Here is a 6,833-nt window from a genome sequence, read left to right as displayed (position 1 = left end):
TGTAGGGTGTGATTTCAGACACAGTCTATGAGTGTTGACTCTGAGGCTACTTTCTCGAAAACAAAGGTTAGATCTATTACAGTTATTACCGTATATTGTAAGGAAACTTACTGTTAATCATTTAACAGGTTTTTACTGTGGCATTTCTACAGTCTTTTACCGTTAAAATCACGATCATTTTTTACAGTGTAGCTCTCAATCTAGCTCTGAAAGGCCGATGGACAAGTGCTTCAGATTTTCCACAGGGGTTATCAATGCAAATCTGAGTTTCTGTGACAGATCCAACAGTGCGGAGGGCATAGAGTCAACCTCTATGAGTGACATCCAAAAAAAAAAAAAAAAAAGTTCTTGATCATCAGTACAAAACTGCAAGTTTAAACTTTTCCTAAGAACATACAAAGAGGCATGATGAACTTTCAAAGACTTTATTAAAATTTTACTTTTGTTTTTGCAGATTTTGTGGTCAGCCCCCATAACCAAACACACAGCTCAATATGGCAAAAATCTGTTCATAATTTAGCATCTTTAGTGTCTTGGCATAACGTTGGCCAAGTTTATGTGATTTTCACAAAACCCATAATGGCCTTCTTGTTGGGCAGAGCTAATGAGTGCCATTTGTAAATTGTCCAGCTTGATGAGTACAAGTTTGGTACATATAAGTATGTGTACAATATACAGTAAGTACCAAGTTATTTACCCCTGCCACTCCCTAGAGCTGACTTTTGCCCATGCTTAATGGATGACCAGGAATTTCAAATTTAATGAGTTTTTAAACACAATCTAAACAGATTAAACTTTTGATACGATTCTTTTAAAATAAAACTTCCTTTCTTTTTGTAAAATATTTGATTGCATTACACATTTCAAACAGTAAAATGATAACAGACCCAAGTGTAAACTACAGCACATGTGGGTTTGATAAAATCATCTTTGATCAGTTTATGAAAATAAACGGCTGCTAACCACAGCGTCTATTGGTATAACAGATGTGGTCTGTGAACGAGTTTCAGTTGTTCTGAAGCATTGTGCTGCCCCCTCCTGAGAGCAGATGAAACTTCACAAACTGACATTACTAATAAACTCACTGCATTCTCCATTCAGCATATTAGAATGATTTCTGAAGGATCATGTGACACTGAAGACTGAAGTAATGATTCTGAAAATTCAGCGCTTCATCACAGCAATAAATTACATTTTACAGAAGATAAATGGTAATACTAGGCTGCATGGATGGGCAGGGAGTGTTTGCCCAGAACAGAACCATTCCCCCAACCTCAAATTAATGCTAATCGTAAGTTACACTGACGATAGTGGTCCTGACAGAATTACAGTTTTATTAAATAAATGCAGCCTTGGTGAGCATAATGCCCCGTGACCGACAAAAATATTGTGTAGTCTGAACCCGGCATAAGAGACTTCATTAAAGACATTTAAAAATCATAATGTTTCCAAACATTTGACAGGTACTGTACTTTAACCTCAAGTGCATGTTCCAGGAAAGAAAGAAAGAAAGAAAGAAAGAAAGACAATGAATTGCTTCCACCATTTGTTCCCCACATATCATGAAGCGTAAAATCCAGGTTTCAGAGTTTTGCAGTAAATGTCACTTTGTTGCGAAATTCTCAGATGATTGTTTGTGGCACAACTCTGCATTTCTCTCTGTTGCTAGGATGAAACACCCTCTGTGTTGGCATTTGTAGCATAAGATCTATTATTTTAGCATTTATTATAATTATACAAAACAACATGTATTTTAAAAGTGTGATAGTCACAGACTGACATTCAGATATAATGCAGAACATTGTGAACAAAAGTAAACAATTAAATTTGTATAATATCACAGCTGGGTTGAACCGCAAACACATCTGCTCTTCCTGCTAGTTTACTGATTATAAACCTTGCACATATTAAACATGTTAATTTACAGTGTAGTTTCTGCGTTATTTTATGGGTTATTATTGTTTATGCGAAGGTTGTGACTTGCATGCTTCAGTTATTGATTTAAGTTTTTATTAAATGTTATGCAAAGCATTGCTTACTTGTTATCATGTTAAAGTATTATCTCAATAGATGTGTGCTAATTAGGAGGATTGTTTGGTCCGAATGTACTGATTAATACAAAATCAGCTTGATTTAATTATGAAAACCTTTTTTTTCCAGTATATTTTGAATGTTATGAACTGTAATGCAAAATGAACATTTTAGTAAATCTCATGGATTATTCCTTGGGCAACTCCTTGGACTAAATATCTGCTTTTCGTTCTCAGGAAGTCAAATATAGAACAAAAAAAAATAGTGAAGGAAGTAGGCAGAAGTTTCTCAAAATGAGGAAGTCTACAAATAGTAGAAAAGTTTGTGTCAGTACAATAACAGCAACACAAAGGTGAAAAACTTTTGAGTACACCAGTATTCGCTCAGTTTCAGTTTACTCTAAGCGCTGGTGTTCTTGAACTGGAAGCTTCTTTTAAATTATCCACTGAGTTTTTGGTCATACCACATCCTGTTCAGTTCGACAGCAATTTGAACATGGTGTGTAGTCACTGTCCAAAGTGAGGAGAGTCGGACACTTTGTAAGGTAAGAATATAAGGTTCATGTAGTGCATCAGATTTTGTGCTCAAGTATGATGTTAAACTGAACATGAAGTGAACATAAAGTGAATTAAGCGTGAATTAAACCAATTAAGTGAATGATGAAAAGAAAAAAAAAACAATTAAAATTGTATTTTTTATTTCATATTCAGTGTTGTATTAGAAACAGTAACAGTATGCATCATATTAAATATTCTACTAGTAAATCTTAATATATTGATATGGAATCATGAAAATAAAAGGCAAAAGTTCTAGTGAAACTATTGAAATTATTTGTATAATATCTCACTTTGTTGTGGCATTACCTGATCTGGCATTATTTAGTTACTTTGAAGTAAAAAAGCAAAAAGCAAAGCTGTTCAAGAATATCAGATGTTTCTCAGATGTGGTCCGATATTTCTTTTAAAGAAGGCAATTATTAGTTTGTGATTATGGATTAAATATAAATGTGTTTAATGTATGTTAATAATTCAACACTAATTCATTAATGATTTGCATATAAAAATCCTGAATATTTGCATCGATGTTTTTCACATCATATAAACTAAACTTTATATATAGTGAGCTCCAAATGTCTAAATTGTAGATCACTCCGGAGTGTTCAAAATATAATTAAGAAGGAAAAAACAGAAGGTTATAGGGTTTCGAAACTTTTACGAGAAAGGTGTTATGACAAACATAACAAATACTGCAAAATTATGAAATTCATGAAACATTTTACTTGCATTGTTACCATGTTCTAATATAATTTATAATGAAAGAACTGTATAATTTAGAAGTGTTCTCACTATTGCTCTTAGACTTTTCAGTATATATAAATTATTGTCCAGAGTTTGTTGATTATTAGTAGTAGTAGTATCTTACACAAAGCCAAACTTACTTAAAAGATCATTAGAGCAACCTATTTATATCTTAATATAGGGCATGCTATTATTATTCCACCATTTTGGCTTAATAAAACACCTTAATAAAATACATTTTATAATAGCTCACAAAAATGCCAATGATTTACGAGTAGTAAATTATATATTTAAAACGTGCACATCTAACCAGTGGCACACGTCTCTGTAGCTAGACATGTTTTATTAAAGTCATTGTGCTGCTTCGCTGCATTTACTGATTTAACACAAAGCTACAACCACATTTTCCATTATAAACCTTGCATTTTGCTGTTAGCTTACAATAACACTGACCTTTTCTTGCTCAGCCAATCTGGCTTCTTCTTTATGGAATCTTTTGCGGTTGAATTTGATGAATCTTCTCAGACTTGCTTCTTTTTCATGCATGAACACGAGGCCCTGAGGTTTTGTATTAGCGCTTGTGTTTGAGGTTGCTTTTTAGTGAGTAAAAAGGCTAGGGGATGTATTTTCTGTTTGCTTCATTTGGCATTTTGACAAATACTTCATCGACTTAATTTCTCATTATCGGTAATAATGGGAACATTTATGTATATTTCTATAGAAAAAAAATGAAGCAGAATGAAAAGAAAAGAAAAAAAAACATTGCAATGCTGATAGAGTGTACTGCATTTATGTTTATGGTTTGTGGCACTTATATAGCCCCATTGCTGCATTAAGCAACACTGAAGCATGAAATGGCTCATTTCCATGTAAGGTGTTCAGTTGTGTGACTTGATTTGTGCGCTTGACGTGAGCGGATTCATCTGCTTGCTGTGTATCATCTTTAAGTGCCTTAAACATCTCATGGGAGTGGGCTTAAGTTGTAGTAGAGGCTGAATGTTATTGCAAAAGACTTGACCACTTCCTTTTTCTGTGTGAGCTAGTTTCTCAGCGGCACATATCTTTTAACATCTTACCCAAGTTAGAGTTAGAAATATACATAGACATACACATACATGTGTTTGTGTAATTTACTTTGTAAGAACATATTTGCTAAAAACAAGTGTGGAAAGAAAATACAACTGGCGTTTCTCATTATCTTTAAAACCTCTTTGATCTAAAAGCTTAAATGCTCTGACTATATTTTGTATATACAATACAATAGGCTACATGTAAAAAAATTTTTTAAATGGATATGGATCTGAAGGTAAAACAGCCAAAAAGTGGCTTGTATACATACTGTAGAAATTCCTGAGTGTGCATGAGCTGTAATATAGGTGAGCGAAAATATAAGATAGGTTTGATCTGTTTAACTTTATTTCACTCTTCCATTTGTGTTATTTCATAGTTTACTATTGCAGACAACAAAGAATGAGTAATTACACAGTGAAACAAATTTTGTTTTTAATATTTCTTTATAACGCTTGACATGCTAAATACAAAAATCACATTACTTTGTGTGTTTCATTAACAGTGCCCTTGAAAACTACAAAATATATGTTGACAGCTTATACAAGCTAATCTGTTAATAAAAATGACATGGCGCATGCATAATACTAAGCTAAGAACTATAGTTTAACATTAACCAAAAGTGAGTCGTCCAAAACTTCAGAAGTGCATGCTGGATGATTTTTGTCTTTTATGGCTAGTCCCATAATGTTCTGGAATGTTCCAGAAAGCACTAGAATGTTACAGAATATTCCAGAATGTTAGAGCACTTAACTGGATGTTCTAGAATCCTTGCAACAACAACAAAAAACATGTCAGACTAGTACACAAATGTAAACCGATGTTTCATAATTCATAATGACCTCAGTATTTACCAAAACATTGATGCTATGTGAAAATAACAAATAGTTCCTTAAAATTCATTTAATGAACATATGCTTGGAGTAGATATCAAAAAATGAGAAGGAACAGACAGTCAGATTAAAATGAAACCGATAGCTAAAGATAGTGATAAAGATAAGACATGGCATTAGAAACCAGTGAGAGGCGTGAGAGACAACATTCATCAAAAGAAGTAAAACACAAAAAAAGAAAGAAAATATATTGCATTTATAATGCTATCATGGCAAATTGATGTTGTTGTGCTCAACATTTACTCATAATTTACTATAAAGTACAGTCTTGAGTGCTTATTGCCTTTACACCATGGTCATTACGTAACAAAATGATTAAAATAAAGCCCATTTAAACCTTTATTGATCACACTTAAGTTTAGGGACCAATTCTCACTATGACTTTTGCCTCAATAAACTCCTAATTTGCTGTTTATTAATAGTTAGTAAGGTAGTTGTTAAAATTAAGGGATCTAAAATAAGGGCATGCAGAATAAGACATTAATATCTGCTTTATAAGTACTAACAACCAGCCAATATGCTAGTAATATAGTTAAGAATGAGAATTGGTGCTTAAAAGGAAGTGTTAACCATTTATTTGATCACCTATGACATCCTATATAGACCCTGCTGAATAAGGTTATTATTTGGCATTCTTAGCAGAGTTTACAGGGTTTCAGTCTCACAGATTGGTGTTTGCTCTGATTTTCACTAAAAATATGATCTAGAGTTTCTAAGAAATGATCTACACATTGGGCCTCATTTATAAAGCGTGCGTACGCTCAGATTTGATCTTAGAGCGTGCGTACGCTAAACTCCACGCCTGCGCTCATATTTGACGGGGAAAAGTGCTTCGCTTCACGTCAGGGTCTGAGCAGACGTGCACACTTATTCTTGTCGGAGTACTGCAGGTTTTTGAAAATGTACGCTGTTCTTGCAGCTCTGAATTAAAGAATTTGGACGATGACTGGTGATCTTTTACATGTTAATGACTTTAATTAAGAGGCGTTTACAAGGCAGAGAGCTGAAACCATTCAGATTGAAGTTCAAGATCATTTGCGATTCAGAGATTTCACATCTGAAAGAGAGGCGTATGTGCGTACGTTCATTTTATGAGTCACATGTGCGCATAAATGTGACCCGGGGCCACAAAACCAGTCATAAGGGTCAGTTTTTTTAAATTGAGATTTATACATCCTCTGGAAGCTGGATAAATAAGCTTTCCATTGATGTATGGTTTGTTAAGATATAGGACAATTAATCGCGATTAATCGCATCCAAAATAAAAGTTTTTGTTTACATTATATATATGTATGTTTACCTTTTTTTATTTATTATGTATATATAAATACACACACATACAGTATTTATTTTGAAAATATTTACGTTTATACACTTATATACTCATATTCTTATATTTGATATTATATATAAATATATTTAATATATAAACATAACATAGTTTTCTTAAATATATACATGCATGTGTTTGTATTTATATATACATAATAAACACATATATATTATGCGAACAAAAACTTTTATTTTGGATGCGATTAATCGC

At 33.0% G+C, this 6,833-nt stretch overlaps 1 protein-coding gene across 2 annotated transcripts in view; it reads left to right on the top strand.

Annotated features, from left to right (window-relative positions):
* Positions 1-2,395: 2,395 nt before the first annotated feature.
* LOC107715877 (tyrosine-protein kinase SYK-like) overlaps positions 2,396-6,833 on the top strand; it is a 24,210-nt gene continuing 19,772 nt past the window's right edge. For both annotated transcript variants that reach the window (XM_016522116.1, XM_016522115.1), the window contains exon 1: positions 2,396-2,575. The gene's annotated coding sequence lies outside the window, so the exon portion shown is untranslated. The remainder of the gene's footprint in view (positions 2,576-6,833) is intronic.

This window comes from Sinocyclocheilus rhinocerous, unplaced genomic scaffold (genome assembly GCF_001515625.1).
Source record: "Sinocyclocheilus rhinocerous isolate Xijiao unplaced genomic scaffold, SAMN03320098_v1.1 scaffold178, whole genome shotgun sequence".
Classification (NCBI taxonomy): Eukaryota; Metazoa; Chordata; class Actinopteri; order Cypriniformes; family Cyprinidae; genus Sinocyclocheilus; species Sinocyclocheilus rhinocerous.
Note: the sequence above shows the minus strand (reverse complement) of the source record. Positions and strands in the feature narration are given on the sequence as shown.